Source organism: Chrysemys picta, chromosome 1 (assembly GCF_011386835.1).
Source record: "Chrysemys picta bellii isolate R12L10 chromosome 1, ASM1138683v2, whole genome shotgun sequence".
Lineage (NCBI taxonomy): Eukaryota > Metazoa > Chordata > Testudines > Emydidae > Chrysemys > Chrysemys picta.
This window is the reverse complement of record NC_088791.1, coordinates 78371347-78395147: the sequence shown is the minus strand read 5'-3', so window position 1 is coordinate 78395147 and position 23801 is coordinate 78371347. Positions and strand designations below refer to the sequence as shown.

At 39.0% G+C, this 23801-nt stretch overlaps 1 protein-coding gene across 13 annotated transcripts in view; it reads left to right on the top strand.

The window, feature by feature from the left end:
* The window catches only part of MGAT4C (MGAT4 family member C), a 631037-nt gene that overhangs the window by 128318 nt on the left and 478918 nt on the right, over window positions 1-23801 (top strand). For 10 of the 13 annotated variants that reach the window (XM_065560056.1, XM_065560038.1, XM_065559999.1 and 7 more), the window contains one exon: window positions 3957-4071. The exons of the other annotated variants lie outside the window; for them this stretch is intronic. The gene's annotated coding sequence lies outside the window, so the exon portion shown is untranslated. The remainder of the gene's footprint in view (window positions 1-3956; window positions 4072-23801) is intronic. 13 annotated transcript variants of the gene reach the window in all.

Sequence of the window (23801 nt, the reverse complement as noted above, 5' to 3'; positions counted from 1 at the left end):
TGTTTACATGATAATCTACATTTTTGAACAATACTGATGCTACTTAATTATGTCCTATAAAACATAATTGTAATGCATAGTTTTACAGCAGGATGAACATTGTCCATGAAACCTTAATTCATCCTTTTTTGCATAGGCAGTATTATACAGTCTTTAATTACATGCAGAAGTGGCTACCTGTGGAAAATTTTGGCATTAGTGACTTGCCCAGCATCACATAGGAGCTCAGTGGCAGACGCCAGGATAGACTCCAGGTCTCCAGGGTGGCAGTAATTAGACTATTATAATGCCTACACAGAAAGGGGAACCAAATTAAGATCTCATGTGTAACCTGAATACTGACATATCTTAATTTGTGAGTATTTGGTCTTGCATGCTTTTAATCCTTACTTTGTATCTTCTATTTTTTATGGGTTAGTTTATTGATGAGAGCAGCCTAAGCTAATGTTCAGTAAAGCTTTGTTTGTGATTTTTTGGGGGGGGGAGGGTTGGTACAAGAATTACTATGCTATAAAACTATAATACAATAATGTTTTATGAGACACTGACTATTAAATTGCAGCAGTATTGTTTATAGGATGTTGACTTACGTAAATAAATCCACAATTCAGGAAGGATTTTGATAAACTGGAGCAGGTTCAGAGAAGAGCCACAAAAATGATTCAAGGATTAGAAAATATGCCTTATGATGGTACACTCAGGGAGCCCCATATATTTAGCTTAAAGAGAAAGTTAAGGGGTGGCTTGATTAGTCTATAAGTAAGGGAACAAATTTACTAATGGCCTCTTCAGTCTAGCCTAGAAAGGTATAACATGACCCTAGGGCTGAAAGCCAAAGTTGGAAACATTCAGAGTGGAAATAAGGTATACATTTTGAACATCGAGTGTAATTAGCCAGTGGAACAGTTTGCCAAGGATCGTGGTGGATTCTCCATTACAGACCATTTTAAATCAAGATCGGATGGTTTTTTCTAAAAGATATGATCTGGGAATTATTTTAGGGAAGTTCTAGGGCCCTGTATTGCATAGGACGTCAGATTGGATGATCACAATAGTCCCTTCTGGCCTTGGAATCTATGAATCTATTCTTTCAAGTCATTGTAAGCACTGTCATATTAAATGCAAGGAAAGTGACAGCCAGGTTTTACATAATACTGCGTCTAAGACATATGTTGACACAAAACCACTTGAGTTTTGCTTTTCGTTGATCTCCATGTTACCAGAAGAAACTATTATACATGCATAGCTTTATATATAACTAAGGTACCCGTGTAGCATTTTTCTTATTCATATTTGACAACAGTTATAAAAATGACCAATGTCTGAAGTGCAAAAATGATCATAGGTAGTAAGCACTGTTACATATCTAATATCAGTGTCTATTTAGTATTTTAAAAAGATTCTAATTTGTTTAAAAGATAACTATTTCAGTACATCTCACACACCATTGGTCAGAACAGTTTCAGCCCTATTTCAAATCCTTCTGTGTAATCCTATAGCTTTATGGATATTGAAATAGTGATCTTCTAGAAGCCAATAGAAACAACATATACTGATTAAATTTGTTAATAAAATGGTATAGGAACTGCACCTCTCAACATTCCCAGAAGGACTGTTGTTGCCTGTAAGTCTCTTAGCACATGCTATACACATGAAAGACTTTTGAGAATTCCCTTGTGAACGCTGGAAGCCTACAATCTTTTTACTCTAAGTGTCATTAAAGTGTGAAGGTTTTGCTGGCATTTGAACTCTGCTTGCAATGAAGGTGTGTGTGTGTGTGTGTGTATGTGTGTGTGGGGTGGGGGGGTGGCTTTGCTTGAGCTAAAAGGAAAAATCTCAGATTGCAGTGACTAGTATTATTAGCAATTTATTCTATTACAAGGCCTCCAGCCACTAGAGTGCAAAACCATAATTCCCTGGAAGGTATCAATTTAAATCTGAGCAGTGCAATTCTGAGCCCTTGATGTTTTGGGTCCAGTTTCAATGCTATATTTGGAACTGTTCATTGGCAGCAGCAGTTCCAGACTTGACAATGTAGAATTTTATCAGCTTTAGAATACTTAGAAATATATTCAAAGGAGATGCATGTTAAGTTCCAAATATACCTTTTGCAGTTCATATTTAATTCCAGTAAATCTCCCATTGTTATAAATGAGTATATCCCATACTTAGTTTTGTAGTAGCCAGTTATAATCACACACCCTTTTTCAAATAGAAAAAGCATGGGTTTTTAAGTTACCCACTGACTGCTTTAATGCCCAGTCCTGTGAAGAGCTCACAACCCTCACTGAAGAAGATAGTAATTACCTCACAGGACTTGATCCATAGGATTGAAGTGCACATCTGCTCACAGAAAGATCTTTTCTGAAAGGCAGAAAACCAAAAGTATATTTTAAAGTTTTAAACTCATAAAACCTAGTTTAATTAAGAATTGTGGTCTTTTCAGCTACAGTTTTTTAATCAAAGCTCGCCTTTTTCAATTTTCCAGGCTGATGATGCAGCACATGGAGTTGGCAAATCTTTGTGATACTGACTATGAAAGTGTTTAAAAACAATTTAAAATATATTTTAATGTCTGAGGGATCTGTATGATTACAGTTTGTGGTGCCTTTATGTATCAACATAGGGTTTGGCTCTGCCAGGTGCTGACTACCCTCACTACCCATTGAAGCCCGTGTTAGTTAAGTGTTCGGCACCTTACCGGATTGAGCCCAGAACCTTTTAGATCAGATGAATATAGGACGGGGGGAGGAAGGGGCATGGGAATATAATGAGCTAATTAGATATATTTGTAGTGAAAACAAGAATAAATTTATTACCAAAGATTCAAATAGTAGTGAGTAAAACTATTCGTTACACATAAAAAAAAATCGTAACATGCTTTCCAGAGACTAAACTTAACTAACACATTATTCTTCTGTCTAAAGAAATGTATCCCAGCTCCATAGTCCTCTGCAGCGTTTCAACTGAATTTGGCTGAGATCCTATTTTCTGAATATAAATGCACTGTCCATTTACTTCCTACGTGCAGGATGAGGCGGTGTCTTCATTGCTTTCTATTATACCCCCCCAAAATTCATTGTCTGTACTCAAAGACAGGTTAACTACTCATAGCTTATTTTTCTTGTGTGCTGCTTTTCTCTTGACTTTGTATATAAATTGGCATCCATTCTGTTAGTTTATAATGCTTAATATACATCCAACACAGAGAGAGGTGAATAAACATCTGTTGTGTTACAGAAAATCTGTTTTTTTCCACCTCTGTTGGTGACTTTCACCTCCATACACACTCTAAGAACGTATTTCCAGTATACATAAAGAGCACCTTGCATAATATCTGCATGTACATTTCATAACAATATTAATGACCAGTGTGATTCCAACATTCATTTAAGATCTCATATGACAATCTCTGGGGAACAAAAATGTAGATACCAGAATCAGGACATTCCTGTAACCCCCTCACCAGTTGGCATTAAGGCATTTTTGGGTCACACCTGGAGCCTGCAGCCCAGTATAAAGGTCAGGATACTAAGGAAAGGTTAGATTTAAAGAGAGGAGCTCAGGAGAGGTGCATCTGAGTACGTGGGACTATTGTTTAACTCTGGGATTGTGAAGGCCGGTTAAGTTTCTTCATTTATTAGGGGACACCAGGGAAATCCAGTAGTCCTCAACCACCTGGAAGGGTGAGCTGCATGAGCAGTGAAAAGAGTTTGGGTGGACAGCAAACAAGTCACATGAGACTCTTTAAGCTGTGACATTTGGACTTGAGGGCTATGATTGGGTGAGTCAGAAGCCTTTCTATAAAAAAAGCCCTTGACAAAGGTAGTTTTCCATGGAAAATATATTTGTGGAATGATTGGTGGGACCGGCAGGGGCACATTTGTGCTGCAAGGAGACATCAGGAGTCCTTAACCCTTTATAAATCCCTTTCAAAATTGTCTTTTTTTGATCAGGTGGTCAGCTGAAGAAAACCCCACCTCCCTTCACTTATGTGCTCTGACTGAGGAGAATTCCGGCCCCTCGTCTCTTTCTCCCACCGATGTCTGTCAGGAGATACTCCATTCAGAGGTAATAGCCCCTACTGTCAGACACCTTATTTTTAAAGCATCTTATGGCCCTTTGATTGCTTTGTCCCTCCTTTCCTCACATAGATTCCTGCTACATATATTGTTCCTGCCACAGGTGCTGGCTTTTTCCTTTGCTCAACTTCTGCTCAGCCCCAGGCCCCACCCCTGCCCTGCCTCGTCCCACCCAGTTCCACCCCTTCCCTTGAGCTAGGGTTGCCAACCTTCCAGGATTGCTCTGGAGTCTCCAGGAAATAAAGATGAATCTTTAATTAAAGATTGTCATGTGAGGAAACCACCAGAAATACGTCCAGCCAAAATTGGCAATCCTACCCTGAGCGCCCCCCATCTCCGGTCCTCCCCCTCCCTCCCAGTGCTTCCTGCATGCTGCAAAACAGCTGATCATGGTGGGCTAGAGGTACTAGGAGGGAGGTGGAGGAGTTGATAGGCAGGGCTGCTGGTGGGTGGGTGGGGGGTGGGTTCGATAAGCCATGGAAAGTTTTATGAATGGGTATCTGCAACTTCAAAGGTCCATCCTTCCTAACTGAACCAAATTCTTCTAGTTGATTTGATCCTTTTTGTTAACTCCATACGACAGACACACCACTCTCCACCTCTCTCCCTGACTTGAAACAAGTTAATGAGCCTCAGTTCCTTAAGCATCTCAGTTGAGATGGAGAGGGAGGGTCTTTCACGTTCAGGCCACTTGCTACAGGGGACTGCCTGTTCTCTTCAAATTCTACATTGTTTTGGACTGTCACCTAGGACTCATAATAGATCACCTTTGACTTTTGGAAACTCATAAGATTTTGAGCAAGGGGAAAAAGTCAGGACAGCAAAAAATGCAAGACCTGCTGAGATGAATTTCAGGGAGGACAGGAACACATTTGGGGTCAGTGGAGTTGGAGCATTAGGTTGAGATTTGACCCATGTTATTCAGAGCTAGTTCATTCATCCCTAGCTTAAATTAACGCTGCAAGGATATGGAACATCTGACAGATCAAAAAAGGAAACAGAATGAGTCTCCCTAGGAGCTAAAAGACATACCAGCAATGATATTTCATTTTACAATTAATGCTTTGGGCTTGGGTCTATGAAGCTTACAAGTCCTGACTTACCATTATATAGTCCACCTGACAAAGATAGGGAGAAGTTAATTGGAAACAAAAGCTATTTTCAGTATGGAGAAACTGCTTTTCGCCACAGTGAAAAATTCAACCAGTGATTCTGGTGAAAACTTATTTTTCCCCCTTGTTTTTACTAGTCAATTATGTTTTATATATAATATGAATGATGGTCTAATTTGTTAAGTTTGATAGTGGGATCAAACTATTAACCAAAGATGGTGTCGTCATTGTAAGAAAAGCTTATGTCTTTTCCTCTCATCTACACTTGGGCCAGTTTCAAACACTGTGAAATGCATTGTGTCATAAGCTATTCCTGTGAGCAAACATGTGAACTGCAGAAAGTGAATGGGTTATGATTTTACAATGGATCATAACAAAAACAATCAGCTACCACTCTGAAATCTTACGAGAGTTCCTTCCATGTAACACTATTGTCTAGAATACATTAATGCCTTCTGGAAAATCTGAAGGTTTCCAAGTCATGAATCACTATGATTTCCTAGATTACGTTTGTTTCTTTGAAGAAATTCCTGCATCTATTTGCCTTTGAATCATACTAAATGAAAAAGTGTCCATTCACTATATCTGAGCTCTCTACCATTCATAACAGAAGTGAATAATAGAAACAGGTGAATAATTTCTTTTAATGAGAATTTTTTCAGTATTCTTTTTTTCTCAAATATTTAGCTGGATCATTTCAAGTATCTATTAATCAGAATATTTTATACCCACGTAAACATTTCTCCAGTGGTCTGAATGAAAGAGATCGTGAATCTTAAATAAACAAGCCAGTCAAATATATATGTAGTTGCATGTCCTAGGAGAGAGAGTCCACATAGATCCCTGTCTGATGTTTCAGGACTCTTTGGGGATATATTCATATTTCTTTTCCATCCCAGACTTGGTAGCCTGCAAGAATGAAGGCACTTAGAAAGAAACATATGCAAAGAGCAAACTAGTCCTTTCACTCAGGCTGTTGTCTGCAGAGAGAGAACAAAGCAAGAAAGAACAAAAATGAAGTCCCAAGCAGAGAGCCCATACTGGGTGTCTCAACAATCTGTACTGATCAATATTGCTGCAAAACTCTGCACACAAATGCTACAACAATGACAGTTTTCTTGGATATCTGCATTTAGATTGTGGTTAAACATGCATGACAGGATGGATATTTGCTCCTTCTCTAGTTCCTTATCTGTACTTTGAGATTCACTTTCTACAGCAACATTTTAAATTGCATAATCTCTTAGACTAAGATAAAGCACAACCATTTTTCTTAGTAATGACATTACCAAACTTCAATTTCAATTATTTTTTCCTTTTCTAAACCTCTATCTTGCAACAACTTGTAGTATGTTTCTTCATTATTTCCCCTTTTACTTCTCACAGACATGTGAGTGGTCCCAGTTCCTTCCTGGCAACCAGTTTTTCTCCAAATCCTTCTTCCCCTGTAACTTTGTATCTCAAAGTCTTGGTAAAATCCCCTGTTATAGATTCTTTATTTTTTACCTTTTTAACCTGGTTTTTGCTAAATCTGGTCTAGGTAAATCATATCTAATTCATAATTTGTTTACAAAAATAACTGCTTAGGGTTTTTTGGTTTGTTTGACTCTGGTATAGACCTGTATGATAGACTATTTTGAGCACACTATTGAAGGGGTCTGCCTTCCTATGTGCTAATATGTATGCATGAAGTATTCTGCTAACCTATTTGTTGCTGGGTGATAAGCTGCATATTTAGTGTGGGTATAAAATATTCTGAATTTCTTCTGAATAATATTTGAAATTCCATAGAAACAAATTGAAAATCCCTATATGAAATGATACCTTCAAAGAACCCATATAGGGCAAACATATTTTGCAATGTATTAATGGTCTTGGCAACAAAAGTATTTCCTTTAATTTTTATGTATATTTTTTTCATGTGGATATTCAGACTGCTTTTTATGAGGTTGGTCTCATAAATCTTGTGGCATTGTTTCTGTTCTCTGATTGGCTGAGTGTAATTCCTGTAAACAAGAGAGAGACTTGAATAATCCTCTTTGGGTTTGAATATCACAAGGAGATAAATAGAATTAGGAAAACTTAAATCATCTTCTTGGCCACACACACTTTACCTAAGGCTTCATTTTTTGGGAAAAAAATTATTCTGGTGTAAAATGTGTTGCACTGGTTCCGGATTTAAATGTAACATACACACAAAGCTATGGTGCATGCATGATCCCAGATTTGAAGAATATTATGAGAAAACTGTTTGGCTTGGGTTCTGGGGACTGCTGTAGTCCCTGCTGTATTGAATAGTCTCATCCCCTATAAACATATACCAGTTACACTGTGAATAATCCTGGATGTATGTTAAGCTTGTGAGTACTGAATGTGCAAGCTTAAAATTTACTTCCTATAAGCACTCAAAACTCAATTACTCAACATTTGTAGAAAGAACACACACACAGGGGCATAAGCATGGCAGACTGAAGCAAATGTATTTATAAATTTGAGCAAATACACAAACTTTTTGTGATATTTGCCCAGCTCTACTATTTACTCACCTAGGATGGGCTGTCGTCAAAGCATTCTATGGGCTTATCTAAACAGCAAGTTTTTGTGTCAAGACAGGGTGTGACTCTACTGCACACCATCTTACCGTGCAGTAATGTCCTGTGTGGACACTGCTGCGGCACTCTGAAAGATCTGGACTGCGAGTGTTTGTAGTAAGCCAAGCTGCACTCCAGGACTTTCACTGCACTGCAGCAGAGTTGACACAAGATGCTACTTTGCAGCAAGCTGGCATGCCGTCGATTCACCCCCTGGCTTGCTGCGCACTAACTTGCCATGTACAGACAAGCGACATGTCTAGATGGTTTGAGTGGGTCTATTTTTGAACTGCAATCACATGTGACAAAGCACTGCAATGTCACTAGCCAGCTAGGTGAGTCCAGAATCCTAGTATTTCAACAATTATATCGACGTGCTGCAATGATTTAAGTTGTCCGAGAGACAGAACCAAATCCTGCTTTCATTGGGGGTCTAAATGGATAAGGACTGAGTAAAAGCAGAATAAACACCTCAGCTTTAGTCCATCTATACTAACCTGGTTTTCATTTGCAAAAGATAACGATGCAGGAATTAAAAAACAAAACACATTGTCAATCTACATATAAATCAGTATAATCTCAAATTGAGTTTTGAAAATGGGCTGTCTTGTGTTGAGACACAGTCAGCAAAGGTCTGTGTGGGAGTCAAAAGTGAAAAATCTGAAATTCAAAGCAAAAACACATCCACAGGCTCAGCTGTCTAAAGCCCAAGGTGTTAATTTTGGCTCTATTCTCCAGCTCCTACAGATTAACTGTAAAATCTATATTTTACTTAAAATGTGCATTTTTTCAAAGGCATTTTTTAAAAAAGATCATTATTTCTTACTGAATGACAGGGGACTGCCTTCTTTAGTGTTTGTTTATTTTTTCATTTTGGTTTGGAAAGACAGCATGGCTATTTTGAACTCTATTCCCCAGTTTTGAGACTCTTCCAGAGTGTGTAATTTGGGGTATTTAAGAAGTATGACCCCAAATTTACCCCAAGGCCTTAGGCACCACTACCTTAATCCAGTCTTGCCTTGGATATATTCTTTCATTGTCTCCCATTAACTGGAACAGTTTTGCCTGGAGCAACATGGCAGTTCTTCATTCGATACCACCAGACAGGTTTGCTCCTCTGGTAGCATTGATTGGCTCAATTCACAGAGGGCGTAAGGTTTGTGTTTGTGTGGTTTGTATTTTTAAACCTGGATTGCAAACTTGCCTTGTGTCCGTGTATTTGGTTAATGTTTTCAGGATGACGTTCTCCAGTTAAATTAGGAGTAGTCGACCCATCATTTGGACAAAAGAACTCAAAGAAAATGAATAACATTGTCAGAAATCAGGGCCTTCAGCTGAGCCTGGGACCAGCTAATTGACCTACAGTTGAACACCCTGATTATCCAGATGCCCTAACAGGCCTAGTGGTGCCTCTCAGCAGCAGCACCAGGCCAGCAGCTGTTCAATACTTATTCCTGCAGCTGTGATCACTCCTGTGCCTGCCCTCTTCCTGCCTTGCTCCCGTTCACTCCAGCCCTGCTTGGTTTCTGACTTCTGGATCCAGACGCTGGCCTTGGGCTCTGAGTCCCAGCCTTTGGCTCAGCTCCAATCAGTAGCCCTGGCAGCTTGCTGCTCCAACCACTAGATCTGGATGCCCCTGATAAGTGACACAAATGGATTTTCATCCTTGGGATAAACAGGTTGTGATCACGCTGTACGTCCCATACTACTAAATAGACAGGAAGTCCTGGCTACATCAGAAAGAGCCTCTAGTATGTGGGGGAGGAGAGGGAACTATTATGGAAGCAATTCCACCGTCAAGAACATACACTAATGTTGAAACAGTACACCGAACAAAATAGATTAACCATGGGCAGCTTAATGATATTCAGTTAGCATGTATATTCAAGAATTACTTAACAGAATGCCAAAGGATACTTTTCCTACAGTGAGCCATATTTATCGAAGGGACATATATGGTCCCCATTGCTGTAGTGTTAGAGCTGGTAAAATAAAATAACTTTCTGACAGTCTCCCCAAATTTTGAGAGGGGGAAATGCAAAATCTTTCATGATAAAGGATTTCCATCTTTTGGCCACTGCCACTCACAATCTTTAATGTATGTAAATGAGATGAAGGACTGAGGCACAGGGAGGGAATTGAATCTGGATTTCTCAAGTCCTAGGCTGGTACCCTAACCACTGGACCATCTTTCCTCATGTATAAACATAACTATAGGAGAATACACAGAAACTATTCAAACTACAGTATCTTGATACAAAAACAGATATTTTTAAAGAAAAAAGAGAAACTTTTGTATTTTCTCAAAATGCAGTTACTTTGTGATTTCAAAACAATTAGTCACAATACTCAGTTACATCTGAAATTCCATCATTATCTCATTCCATTATGCTTAAGTACCGTAGCTCATCTAGTATGTAAAATTACTTCCTCCATTACTCAAATAGAGCAAATCAACTCCAGTAAGTACAGCTGATATACAGAGTGAGTTAAGAATAGAATTAGAATTTAGAAACTGCATTACTGTGTTTTTTCCCAGTCACGACAGATTTCTAAAATTAATACTTTCTTTTTTCCTAGATGAAGCTCATGGTTTTTATTTGAGATTAATTTTAATACAACTATTAAAATGTTTTAAATCATTGATTATTTCTATTTATTTCAAAGTGCCTACTCAAATCTCCAGTGTTCAAATAATATAAAGAGCGTTTCCTTTTATGGGTTGTCCATGCTAATGTGGCCCATGTTGGTAGTGAGTGAACGTAATTATTAAGAATGGCTCATCTGGCTTGGAACAAAATTAGCTCAAAATTTTTGCCCAACATTCAAATAATCTGAAATGAAATATCTCCTTCACTGAAATTGACACTGCAGATCTCCATTGCAGGAGTCACTTTACGTGACTTTTGGTCAGGTCCCAATTCTAAAACAACTTAACTGTTAGAGGGATTCTTCTGTGTCAGTCTGTAGGCCTGATACTCCAACTATGATTATAAAAGCTCTGCCCATAACCATCCTCACCGTTCTCTATTTTTCACCTGCAGAAATGGTCTTTGTCATCTCCCCATCTCTTGAAATAGGAACGGAGATAGGTAAATGCTAAGTGCTTTTGAAAAATCTCACCCATGTAGTGTGGCGCTAATGAAATTGTGCCTGGCCTAAGATGGTGATGTTCTTTACTGTTAAGTTTTGTGCTTGCGTCAATTTTTTGCTTTTACGTATGCAATAGGTGCATATGTAATTTCCTCATTAACATATTTAGCCTGATATACTCCTGGAATTGTGCTCAGGAGCTGTATTTGCTCCACGTTCCCAGGCACTTAGAGGCTTTTAGCACAGGATAAAGGGCACTTTCTCTTTAGAGGAGAAATCCATTTTGATGTTGTGGTGTGGTGCATTATTTAGAAGGAGTGTGAGGCTTATCTTGTTTTCTCCTTCAGAAATTAGGTTTCTGTTAAGAAAGATATTCTTCCCTAGCCACTCTCTCAGCAATTCCTATTAGGAAAGACTATTCTTCCTATCCAGCCCCCATGCAGCTCTGTTCTGTCTAACTGTAACTTCTCAGAAGGGGTTCTGAATAGTTCGTCTCACTTTCATGTTGGCAGGTGATGCTCCTGTGGCATACTGAGGAAGAAAATGGATGTATAGTAGCTCCAGCAGTGAGGATATAGTCAGTCTCTCTGCTATCCATGAGGATTGTGGGGGTCTTCCTCCTACCCCAGCCATGATGGTGTTTGGTCAAGCAGCTATGCACTGCTGACAAATGACTGACTCACTGGCTGCTGGGTGTGAAATGGCTGTTCTATTGAGGCAATGAGAGTTGGTGGCTTCTCTGCTGTAGGCAGTTTTAAGTGCAATCTCTAGTACAAAATATTTGTGTTCCAAAGTATTTTTACATTTAGGAGCCCTCCTTCAAAAAGTCTATGGAAGGCAGACTTTCCAGGATATACCAAAACCCACATTCCTCTTTTGCTATATGCAAATTTTGGCAGACACCGGTCTCTTACTCTCCAGTTTGTGCCACCATGTGAAAACATTTCAAGTGCACATGAATTACAGGGGTAATAGTCCAATTTCGAGAATTTGAACTTGAAAAATATTCAAGAAGATTTTAAATGGAATCTCTGAAAATCCAGGCTGTAATGCATTGATAGTTAGATGTTACCTAAATTCACATTCCAGCAAATGCAATATACTAGACAGCATAAAAATGTCCTGATAACATTACTGAAGTCAGACAATGATTAGCATATTACACTGATTACATGTAAGATTATGTAGGAAATCAATAAACTTGTATGTTTGTCCAGTGTTTGTATTTCTGTCTGTAACACAAATATGCTAGTGAAGAACTAAAGTATAATGGTACAGATCCATGGTATAGTTATTCAGTAGACATATTGCAATATTTATTTCAAAATGTATTATTGAGATCATATCCTTTTAGTTTTTAAATCTTCGATTTCTACATTTTTCACTCAAATACACTGGTGTTTTTATGCCCACTATTACAGCTTGATTGTAAAATTAAAGAGCTTCTGGGGCAGATGGTTGTTTTCTTTGTTAATTTGTTTTTATATTCATTAATTCTTGTGTTTACCTTCTGTTTGTGCCTCTGTTTGCCAGATAACATCTACAATATGGAAGTCTGTAATCAAGACTGCAGAAATGAAGTAAATGTTTCACTTTCTCTGCATAGCATGGGGCAGAAATAGGTGTTCTACATTGTTGAGTTCCAAATAATTTTCTCACCAAAAATATATAGACTAGAGTAGAACTGCTCAGGAATTTTCTGTCAGAATGACTTTCCTTTGGAAAATGCTGGTTTTTACAAAACAGAAATAATCTGTGAATATTTCAATTTTGCAACACACATATATATATATATATATAATATGTTTCCACTCGGAAAATTAAAAAGACTGCTCCCTATTTACCTACCTTGAAAACTCTTGTCAATTTGGCTTTTTCTCTCTGCAGGCAGAAAGTGAAATTGACAAGATCCTTCTAGGCAAGAAACTGAAAAATTCTGTTTTGGGAAAACCAGAATGTATTTTTTGGGGAATCCTTTCCTGTGAAAAATTCAATGTTTCTGACTTTTCATCCTGATTGGGGATTACATTGTTTTCATGGGGCATGTTGAATTAATTTAGATGGCATATATGGCCCAAAGGTGTTAACAGAAACTTGTCATTGTCCAACATTAAACAGTGTTAAACAAGGTTCAGGATTTGGTATACAGAAAGTTAGCCTGCTTAGTACCATGGCAAACACATCATTAACATTTTTTTAAACCTTTTATTACAGATACAGAAAAGAAGGAGAAACAGTTAAAATATTTGAAATGTAAAGTATTAAGTAAGACTTTCATTTTAACATTTCTTGTTCCCTCTATCCTTAGCTGGAGAACATTTTAGAAAGAAAACCCACCTTTTTGACAATCTTAGATTGTATCAAAAATGGCAATAACTGTCCTTTTGGGGAAAAGAGAATGTGTTTGTTGAGATGGGCTAGAGCTGTTGCTGCTGCTGCTAAGTCTGATCTCATTTCATCTCAGGTGGTGGTTGGGATTCCTCTCATGCTGGTAGAGATGACAATGTCATCTGGATCCCTCTCCCTGGCCAAGTTTGGTCAGGGCATCCTTCAGGCTGAGAATGAAGAAGATGGTGGCAGTGGAAGCTATGATGCTGAAACTCTCTTCAGTAGCCTCCATCTGTTCTTTCTGTTTCCCATCCACCAAGTCTTTCTTTAAAAACCGAAAAGGGAGTGAGGGGGGAAATATGTGACACACCCCTTTTGGTTAATTAATTTCTGGTTGTACATCTGTTTTTACCAAGCATGATTTTAACATAGTCCTTGAACCATATGAGTAGGCTCTTTTGTTCTGATTAATTTAGTTTATCTCCTTTTCCTACCTTTTCCCATCACCATTTATTATTATAGGTTATTGTGACATCTTATAAACTTTGACATATTTTTTACAGTTGAGCTCACAACTAGAGTAAATCTATAGGGCCCATTATAGTTTCTGGCCAGCTTTGCAAATATACATCTCAAAAGAAGGTTATGACATCTTAAGCCTTTGAGGAACAACAAAAGCTGTCCACTTTTAAGTGGAAACATGAATTACAAGTAACAAAGGTATTGTACAAAACATTTCCCAACCATAAATGTTCTCCTTAACATTTGAAGAATGAGGACTTTGGAGAGTTTGAAAGAAATCAGTTTTAATAAGGATAGTTCTTTTTGTGTGGGTTTAACTTGAGGATTTTCTTTTTCAAAGAAGAGGCACTTTTATGACTGAGTTTATAGTTCTGATAACGCATCCTGAAGCATCACACCTCTTTGAGCCTGACTAGAGAACATCTTTACATTTTTTACACAGTGAGATCTTTTTCCTCAAACCTAAATATTGTAGAAAATTTGATTTCTTAAGATAGAAACTATATCTAGACCCAAATGGTGCCTTGGAGAAGAAAAAATGTACAATTGTGTGGCTGTTAGCCTTTTTGACCAAATGGCTCCTAGATGTATACATTACCATTTTCAATACATTTACAATTTGCAGTTAAAAACGCCTATTGAATATGTTATACAAAAAATGAATCACAATAACTAACATTTATATGCATCTTTCCAAACATAGTATAAAAGCAAATATAGAATGTTAATGCGAAATAGAAACTACAAAGCTTCATTCCAATGTAAATACACTTGATACCTCCTTTGTCTAAAACCTCCATCTTCTTTGATATATCTTGGCTTATCCCTGGCTGACAGAAAACAGAGATCTCCTAGGCAATTCTTCAATTAGTTTGAAAATATTAAAGATATAAAATTAAATAAGCAACTAAAACATAAGCATTTTCCTATTATATTCTCTAAGCAGCATGCAAACGAAAAATTGTATTTCTTAATAATCAGTAAAGGTGCAGGCAAGTTTGAAATAACTGAACACAAATAAATTAAACTTTATTAATACTATTTTTGTACCAGTATTTGTTTTCTCCCTGCAATAGTAATTGCCTCAGTGTAAAATCTGTTAGCATTTTTTCAAGTGATTCAGACAATTAACACAGGACATGCTTTTAGTTTTCTTTCTACCAGTGTCATCCAACATTGTAATTAGTAGCTAGCATATTTTTTTTTAGTTATTTAAACATTGAGTACATATAGGAGTCTAAAAGGAATTAGAGGTTGCTCTGGTCTGCTGCTGCATCTCTGTCTGGGGTGTTAAGGAATATACATTCCCTTTCTCAAAATCTCTGATAGCAATAGATGGCTGGTTCAACCCAGGACTGCACATTTTCCCCTGTAGTTAAATCTCAGGTCAGAAATATGGATTTCTGATGGAGAGACATTTCTGTTGCTGGAGTATAACAGAAACATCTTAGATCGGTATTTCTATGTCAGGGTTGGGGACCCCCAGAGGGATACCAAATGGCAATCAGGGGGTCTCGAGGTCCTGAAAATGTTCATTTCCCCCAGTCCCTGCACACCCTTCCCTTAAAGGTCAGGTATTCTCTGTCAATCTCTTGAAACACAGAAATAAAGTGCATAGGTTTGTCATTGATCTATTTGTACTCTTATAGTAAATGTAAAGGCAGACATGAACATTTTTTACTTTAAGTAAGGGGTTACAATCTCAAGAGTGAGAGCCTGTCGTAAATTAATTTTTGTGTTTGAAGTAGTGAGGTTTCATAAGTAATTGAAATAATGTGACCGGTATATCCTGGGACATATGCACACAGGAATGTCCTTTATTGAATAAAATGCGGGAGAAATGTTTTCCCCCATACTCAGAAAATTATATAAACAATTGAAGACTGAGACCATAGACAGCCATGATATGCAATTTTGGGGCTCCATTTTCACTTGTACTTTAACCGCGATAACCAAATCATTCTCCAACAGTTTGGCTATAGTTCAGGTTAAAATAAAGTATTTTTGGTTTACTAGGTCAGGGTGGGCAGGGCCAAATTTTGTTGAAGCAGCTTTCAAATGAACAGGGTTTAACTTTAAAACGTATTTTAGAAAGGTGCATGCTGAAAGAGGTTCTAACACTGTTTGGCCTCATCCATGTTGACCAGGCAAATCATGATAAAATGATTTTAATCTGAACTGTGGTTCTGGTTAAAATGGTTTTAAAAATCGTTCAGTCTACACTGTTAAAGTACAAAAGAAGATGAGGTTTCTGAATTATCATATCTTAAAAATTGGATTTTTACCTTTCTGGTATCTGGAATTCAACTGTTGGTAACTGATTACATAAACAGACATAGAATTATTTTTTTTATTAAAGCTAATGTTAAAATTATATAATACACAGGTTAAGGAAAGACTGTACATCTGGATATAGTGCTTAAATTATCCAAAGTACAAAGGTTGGTTTAAAATTAATACAATATGTATAGGATGTAATCCGCAATAACCCAAATAAGATTAATAAATTTAACGATACAATTTAGATATTAGCATCCAAGTATTTGGGTACATCACTCATCAAAAGTTATACAGAGAGTTGGTTATAGAAAGCAAATATATGACTAAGTGTAGATTTGTCCCTCAGTAATTGAGCATTTAGGATAGATTGTCCCTTAGATATAATCCATCAAAGAAGTATTTCAGTTACTTTCCAATTTTGCTTCTCATTGGCAGTCCAGCTCTTCTCTCCTGGTATTGCCAATGTCCAGTGATGTGTTCTAGGTAGACGGATGCCATCGGGTGGTTGAGGGACAACACCATGAGTTGCCGCAGCAGCTGAATGTAGTGTTGACCAATTCTGCATTCTTGCAACATTTGCTCGTGTGGTTGCAGTTGGCTGTCCATTCCAGGGATGGCGGAGTTCACAGCAACCTTCCCCATGGGCGGTGGGATGGCTCTCACTAGACGATCTTGGATGATATTGTGATGCAGCTGCCAGGCTCTGGAATGGGACTTGCAGCTACACAAGATGTGGGGTAGCATCCTGTTGGCATAGCCGCACTTCCTGCATCGCTTGTCCCGAGTCCCATGGCGAATGGCTCCATTAAGCTGGATGCAGTTGAGCTGGGCCCTGTGGATGAACCGCCAGTCAGCAAAACAAGTGAAGCTACCCCCGGGGAAGAAGTGGTTGCTGGCATCTCACTTGCATGTCACCTCAAAGGCCTTGCCCTGGTCCAGCTTCCATTTCAGGTTTTCCACATACTGGCAGTGGATGGCAACCTTCAGGGTCCTCTCCAGCATGGTTCTAGCTCTTGGAGTGATGATTATATTCTTCACCTATGGCACCAGGACTCCCAGCTCCTGACGTTCCTCATACCACATCCAGTGGCAGCCAATATGCTTCTCCATTCATCACAGAGCATTGTGGGCATGAGTCCAGAATGAAGCAAAGTCTCCCCCCTCTCTTCCAAATTCGCCTTCCAGTGAGCTGCTCATGTAGGTGGCAACATCTTGGGTGGAGGGGGTCCTGGCGATTCACTTTCTGATGACATCCTGCATAGCACTCTCCATGATGTTCCTCGCCATGACATCGGGGCATTTCAGAAGGTCTGAGTGGTCACTGCAACATCTCACAGATCGCCCATTCGAGGGACATTGGTATCAACCTTCCTGTGCGAGATGTACACCGGTTGATTGCTGGCCCTCTGAGGAAGAAACATCCACTTCTTCACTAGCTGCCTGATGATGTTGTCTGCCTTGTTAAGAGGTACCTTTGCCACGGCAGATCCCCTCAGGAAAAATTAAATATAGGGGATCAGGAAGGTATTCAAGATGTTGATCTTCTGCCCTGGTGACAGTAGGAGTCGATGATCCTGGCCACATCTCGTAGGATCTCTGCGATGGCATCCTCAGATGTCTGATGGATGCGGAAATCCGTGGGTGTGCCAAGATGTTGGTATGCTTGCCCATCTTCGAGGAAGATCATGGGTTCACGCTGGATCTGAAATGGCGTCACCTGGACAACGTCCCTTCTACTGCCATTGATATGCAGGGATGCACACTTCTTGTCATTGAAGCAGAGTCCCATCCAGTTGGCAACCTGGCTCATGACATTGAGCATTTGTTGGAGACTCTCAGTGTTGTCTGAAATAAGGACCAGACCATCTGTGTAGGCCAGGCTATTCACTCTGTTGCCATACAAGTCAAAACTGCCGAGATTGTTGGAGATTGCTCAAATGAGCAGCTCCATGGCTAAGTTGAAAATGATGGGGCTGAGGGAACAGCCTTGCTTCACACTTCTACAGATAGGAATTTCAGCATCTCTCCTTTCATGGAGCGGATAGTGGTGGTGAAGCCTTCATAAAGTTTCTGGACCAGTTGGAAAAAGTTTTCAGACATCCTGAACTCTCACAGCATGGCAAAAATGTGCTGGTGAGGCATTGATCCAAAAGCATTAGTGAGGTCAAGCCACGCTATGGCCCATGGCCAGGAGGGCATGGCAGCAGTTTGGATGGCAGTCTGAAGGACAAAATTGTGTTCGTAGCAGCCTTCGCATTACATGAAGCCTTTCTGGGTGGAGCTGATGGCTCCTCCGTTCATTGACCAGTCTGTGATCCTAGCTGCAACACAACTGGCATACAGTTTTGTGTATGGTGGAACAGGGAGAGATGGGTCTGCAGTTGCTGGTGTCATTTCGCTCGCCTTTCTTGTAGACAAGAACCCTCATAGACTTCTTCCAGGAGCTGGGCGTACAGGAGAACTTTTTGCATTTGTTGAAAATGGCAGTTAATACCAGGCAACCAGGATGTCATTTTTTCAGGAAGTTATAACGAATGCCATCTTTTCCTGGGGCTGTGTTTTTGGTCTTTGTAAGTCCGGTCATTACTTCTCATGATATAAAGTCTCGTCCCCTGCATAGTCAACCCAGGTAAAGGATGAAGGCACCCTGGATGCTGCGTGTCGTTCTGAGCTACATGGTCAAACACACCCTTGAAGTACAAGAACAGTCTCTCAGACTGGTGTTCACAGTAAGATGATGGCCTGTTGAGGATCTCTCTCCTAGTCTTAGGGCGGTTTGACTTCTAGAGCTTCTAGATTCTGGATGCTGCTGCTGGATCATAGCAGTGACTGACGTTCCTTCTCCTTGCTTCCCTCATGTTGTTCTTGTTATATCTCAATGCAGGAGTTCTGTGAGCAGTTGGTGTATTCTCCTGAGTTTCCTTCCTCTCAGATACGATTTATGCAGACAGCTCCTTAGTGAGTCTGTCTACAAGGAGGTCAAAGTCATCAAAGGAGGCTGTCCTCACTAACTCCTCCATCCAAGCGGCTAGCCATGGTGTGGCAACCCTCATCAAAGGCTGCTGCTCCTCTGGCCTCTCAATCTCTGCAGGCTCAGACTAAAATTGCTGTGGGATTAGCCTGTTGCCTCTTTTCCTGACTGTGTGGAGAACTCCATACAGCCAGGTCTTGGAAGGAAAGTCCATTCACATTTCTGCAGAACTTTATAGGTACAAGGGATGCCTTCCAGTACTTAGTGACTTGTAAGGGGAATCTATCTCCTCTCCACTCCCATGAAATGGCAATAAAATGTGGATAGAATACTGAATGTAAAATGCATTTTATGAAACACAAATAATAGCACATTCTAGTATCTCTATTTGAAAGATATTTGTCAGAGGACATGGACCACAACTAATGTCCAGGGCCTCTTCCCTTTTACGTATTACATTTTTTCCCTTGTAATGTCTGAAATAATTTTATACATTCACCTTTGTGACCCAGAGACCTCTTGATGCCAACTGGCAGTGGGCATAAGGGGTGCAAGAGGGTTACAGAAATCTCCTTTGTCTGGTATTTATATTCTAGTTCATCAAGAGTGCCATGTGACCTCTTTTTAATACAAGCATGGGCTCATTGGTCGTCATCAATATCATTGCAAAACACATCTATGGATGTTGTGTAAGGAATTATGTATATACATTGAAAATTATGTTCTTAATGTCTGTGTCTAGGGATTGGACACCAGGAAAGGCGGGGGGTAATGGGGGAAGGGAAGGTTTTCTTTCACGCAAGAAATGTTTATCTGTTTATATGTAAAATGATCATTCACAATGGCCCTCCGCTCACCAGTCTGAACCAAATGCTAATGAAAGATTGTGCAAACTTCAAATAGATAAAAATAACAGGAAGAGGAAAACAGTGGGGAGGGATCCCTACCTTAAGGTGCACATCAACGGTTTGTTTTGGTATATATGGGGGGGCAAAGAGGACACCTAGCATCCTTCAGCTAGGAAGTAAACAGACAGTGACTTTTCTTCATGAAAAAGGTTTATCCAGCAGGCTTGCCTGAAAATGCTTGAGAGAACTTTGGGTGAGATGAGCTTCTTTAGACAGGAGGATAACTTGTTAGTTAAGTTTAGTCTCTGTAAAGCACATTATGACTTTATTTTATATGTAACCTTTAGTTTCCAACATTTTTACCCATTATCACTTAAATATCTGTTCTTGGATGATAAACTTATTCTTGTTTTCACTAGAAATATATCTTAGTGCTGTGTGTTTAGCAGAGCTATGTTCTAGGGTATAACTAATATGCTGTGGTGTACTGTTCCTTTGGGAACAGCAGGCCTGGTAATTCTGTGAGTGTTCAGTGGGTAAAGGACTGGACACTATGAGGAATGGTCAGAGGACATGGTGGGTTGGTGTGTGACTATTTTTGACCTGCACAGAGAAAATGAGGTCTGCAGAGACCTGGAAGGCAGTGCATGTGTTGCAATGCAGTGCAAGATTTAGGGAGCTGATCCACAGCAGGCACCAACAAGACTTCCTCATATTAAGGGTGGGGTGATGGTGAAGTGCCTCACAACCCAGATACCCCAGGGAGTGTCAGAACATTCAAAAGAAAAGAAGAAAAAAGCAAAAGTAACAAAAATCTTGAGTCCTCATGCAAACTCTTAGGACATCAAAATATGTAAGAGGAGATTTAAGAGGAGATTTTAATAAATGTATCACCAAGCACTTGTTACTGGAGCCAAAATGTATATTGTTATGGCTGGATTGCTAATAGCTGTTAAACTGATAGTCATGTAACCTGCCCAAGTGTGTGATCTGTGTTTCTGTCCCTCTAATGAGACACACTTGGGCAGTGTGTTTAGTCACTTAAAAGAGAAAAGTTCCCTTCTTATCACCAACCCCCTGCCCCACCAAAATAGTCTACAAATATTTGATCATGATGTCTATTTACAGTGTGAACCTATCAAAATCGTCTTCCACTGTGAGCCCTTTGTGGCTTACTGGGTGAAATTCTGGCCCCACTTAAGCAAATGAAAGTTTTGTCATTGACTTCAGTAGGGATAGGATTTTGCCCACTGTTCTTACGTAGTCTTATTTCGGAGACTAGTGAATTTAATTTCCTTACTTCTTGATGTGTTTTTTTTTATTAGCTTCCTTTTATGTATCTTTTATTGTTGCCATTTCTGCAGTGTAGTGTCATAGTGACAGCTTCTTATTTCTCCAAGAAGGATCTTGAACTCTAATTTTATTGTGTTCACTAGTACTTTGTGGCTCACCATAATTATCTTTTTGAACTGGGGTACTGCTTAACACTAAGTCAAAAAACCCTTCTCCATTGCTTATGTGAATTCTATGCATTTGCTTGTAAAAGAGCTATGTTTTTTCCTTGTCCTCTCTTCTTTCTCCTTACTACTTTCCTCAGTTACTTTCTGAAAGTAGTAGTAATAAAACCATTGGGGATAATCACTATTAGGTCTAATAATAACTATTAGGGATGCTTAATCTTTAAAACTATCCTGAATTCTTGGCACTGCACAATTTTTTCCCTTGCCACTGAAAGAATACATGATTATAGAGTATAATTTATAATAGAATATTGCTATTTACATTTGTTAAATGAATATTTATGAACTGGTTTTTCAAACTCAGAAAATGTTGACTACAGTACCTTTGGTTCAGAATGAATAGCTGTGCCATAGGACAGCACATTTCTGAACCAGGTGGTTGGCAGTCATGTAGTGGTCTCCAAATGGGTGTAGGTTCAGTGACAACAGATTTATCTCTGCAGTAATATAAACATTATTGTGAGCAATCTCTGTTCTTATTTGACTTTGGTTTTCAGTTCTGAATACCAATTAAAAGATAACTAATATGCCGTTCTAATATGATCATTCAGTACCAAACGTTGGAACTTCCCAGGATAAGAGGAAGAAGGTTGATGCTACTGAATTCAGAGATGACAGCAGTAGAAGTGTTCTTTCTACTGGGAACAGTGTCTAAAACTGTGTGAAAAGATGTGACTAGTACCCTGAACTCACTCAGAATTAGGCTCTCAAACAGTAATTAAAGTTCAAGAACCCCATTGTTATCATCATTACTTTTAAAAGGTGTGGGGGTGGTGGAGGGGTTTACTGGACTGAGCTACCTGCTGGATAGTTCTCTCTCCATGGTCTTCTGGGACTGCTAAGTAGGCATATCTCTAATATATTTTGGAAGATGCCAACTAAAGCCCTGCCACTACATTAACCCATCATAGTTTTTGAGACAGGAGGAGGGCCTAACATTTCCCTCTCATGCCTAAATTAGAAGAGAGGTGCATATAGAGCAGCAGGTGGAGTAGAACCTCATTAAGCATAGTGCACAGTTGTATTTTCCTAGCAACTGCACAGTAAGCTTCTGGGGGATGCTACTGCCCCTTATATGTAGTCTATCAGTATTTTGCAGTCCTGATATAGATCAGTGTGAGTAGGAGGAGGGTCATGCTGCTTCCTGATTTTTTTTCTCTTACCTTTATAAATTTACAAGGCATTATTTGTTTACATTCTGTATTTGGGGGCAAATCTGAATTCAGGGTACATATTACAGTCCTGTTCCCCACTTAGAAATGTCCAAACTCCTTCAATTGCATTTTGTTTGAGATCTCTCTTATATTTCGGCCAACTTCTGGAATTTCATTCTTCTTTGGATGTAATTTAGTACTTTTGTTGTTTGAAAGGTATGTTAGTCCCTTTTATTTTCTTTCATTTGCAATTTTGGAGACTTTTCTCTCCACTGGATCTGCTGAAAGGGGCTCCTGAAAGATTTAGTGACTTACACTTCTGATTTAGTTTACCCCTTCTCTGAATGCTGCTCAGTTATCCCTGTCCAGTAGTTCTGAGGCTCATAACATTATTTATGACTACATCTGGCTGGGAATTTTCCATCAAAATGGTTTTTCAATGAAAAAACAGTTTCTGCAAAATTGAAAATTTGGGAAAATTCAGTTTTACCAAAATAGTTTGATTTTTTTTTCCCAGTGGGAAAATAAAATGTGATGTTTTAATTCAGGTTGACTCCACCTGAAATGAAATATTTATGTTTGTAGAACCAAATCAAAATGTTTTGGTTTTGGTCAGTATATTAATCTGTGTCTGCCTGAGCTGCTGTAGTATCTCATGGCAGTTGCAGTTCAGGTGCCTCATGTCCTCATTCTCTTGTATGGATAGGGCTCCCAGTTGGACTATGTTTCCAATAATGCACCCTCATGGTTTGACCAGAAGAAAGATCCATGAGAGATGTAGACCATCCACCGAATCTGGCGCATGGTGGAGAATAGGGGCATGAAGCATGAGCCACAACAAAATGTTTTGACATTTCTGAAAAATTTCATGTCAGAACTCTGAGAAATTTTGATATTTTGACTTTTAATTATAACTTGGGACAAAAACAAATTTCTAAATATGGAATTTCCCATTGGACAGAAATACTATTTGTTTTTTCCTACTAGCTCTACTTCTAATTTATAAATCTTCTCAAAATAACAACATTTTGACAAAATCGCCATTTTCCACTGGATAAAAAAATAAAGAAAAATTTCAGCCAACCATACCCCATAATTACCCACATCTTAATTTGTACAAATTGAACACTGTGCTGTACTAGCAATATACTAAATATAATATTGAGGAAAAATGTATTTGTTTTAGCATTTCTCTCACACCAGTAGGCCGGTAGTGTCCCCACCCAGCCCACTTCTTGTAGAGTCAAAAATTAACCTAGTCTGAGCTCTAGTATACAAATGAATTCTTCTCTTAGTATCT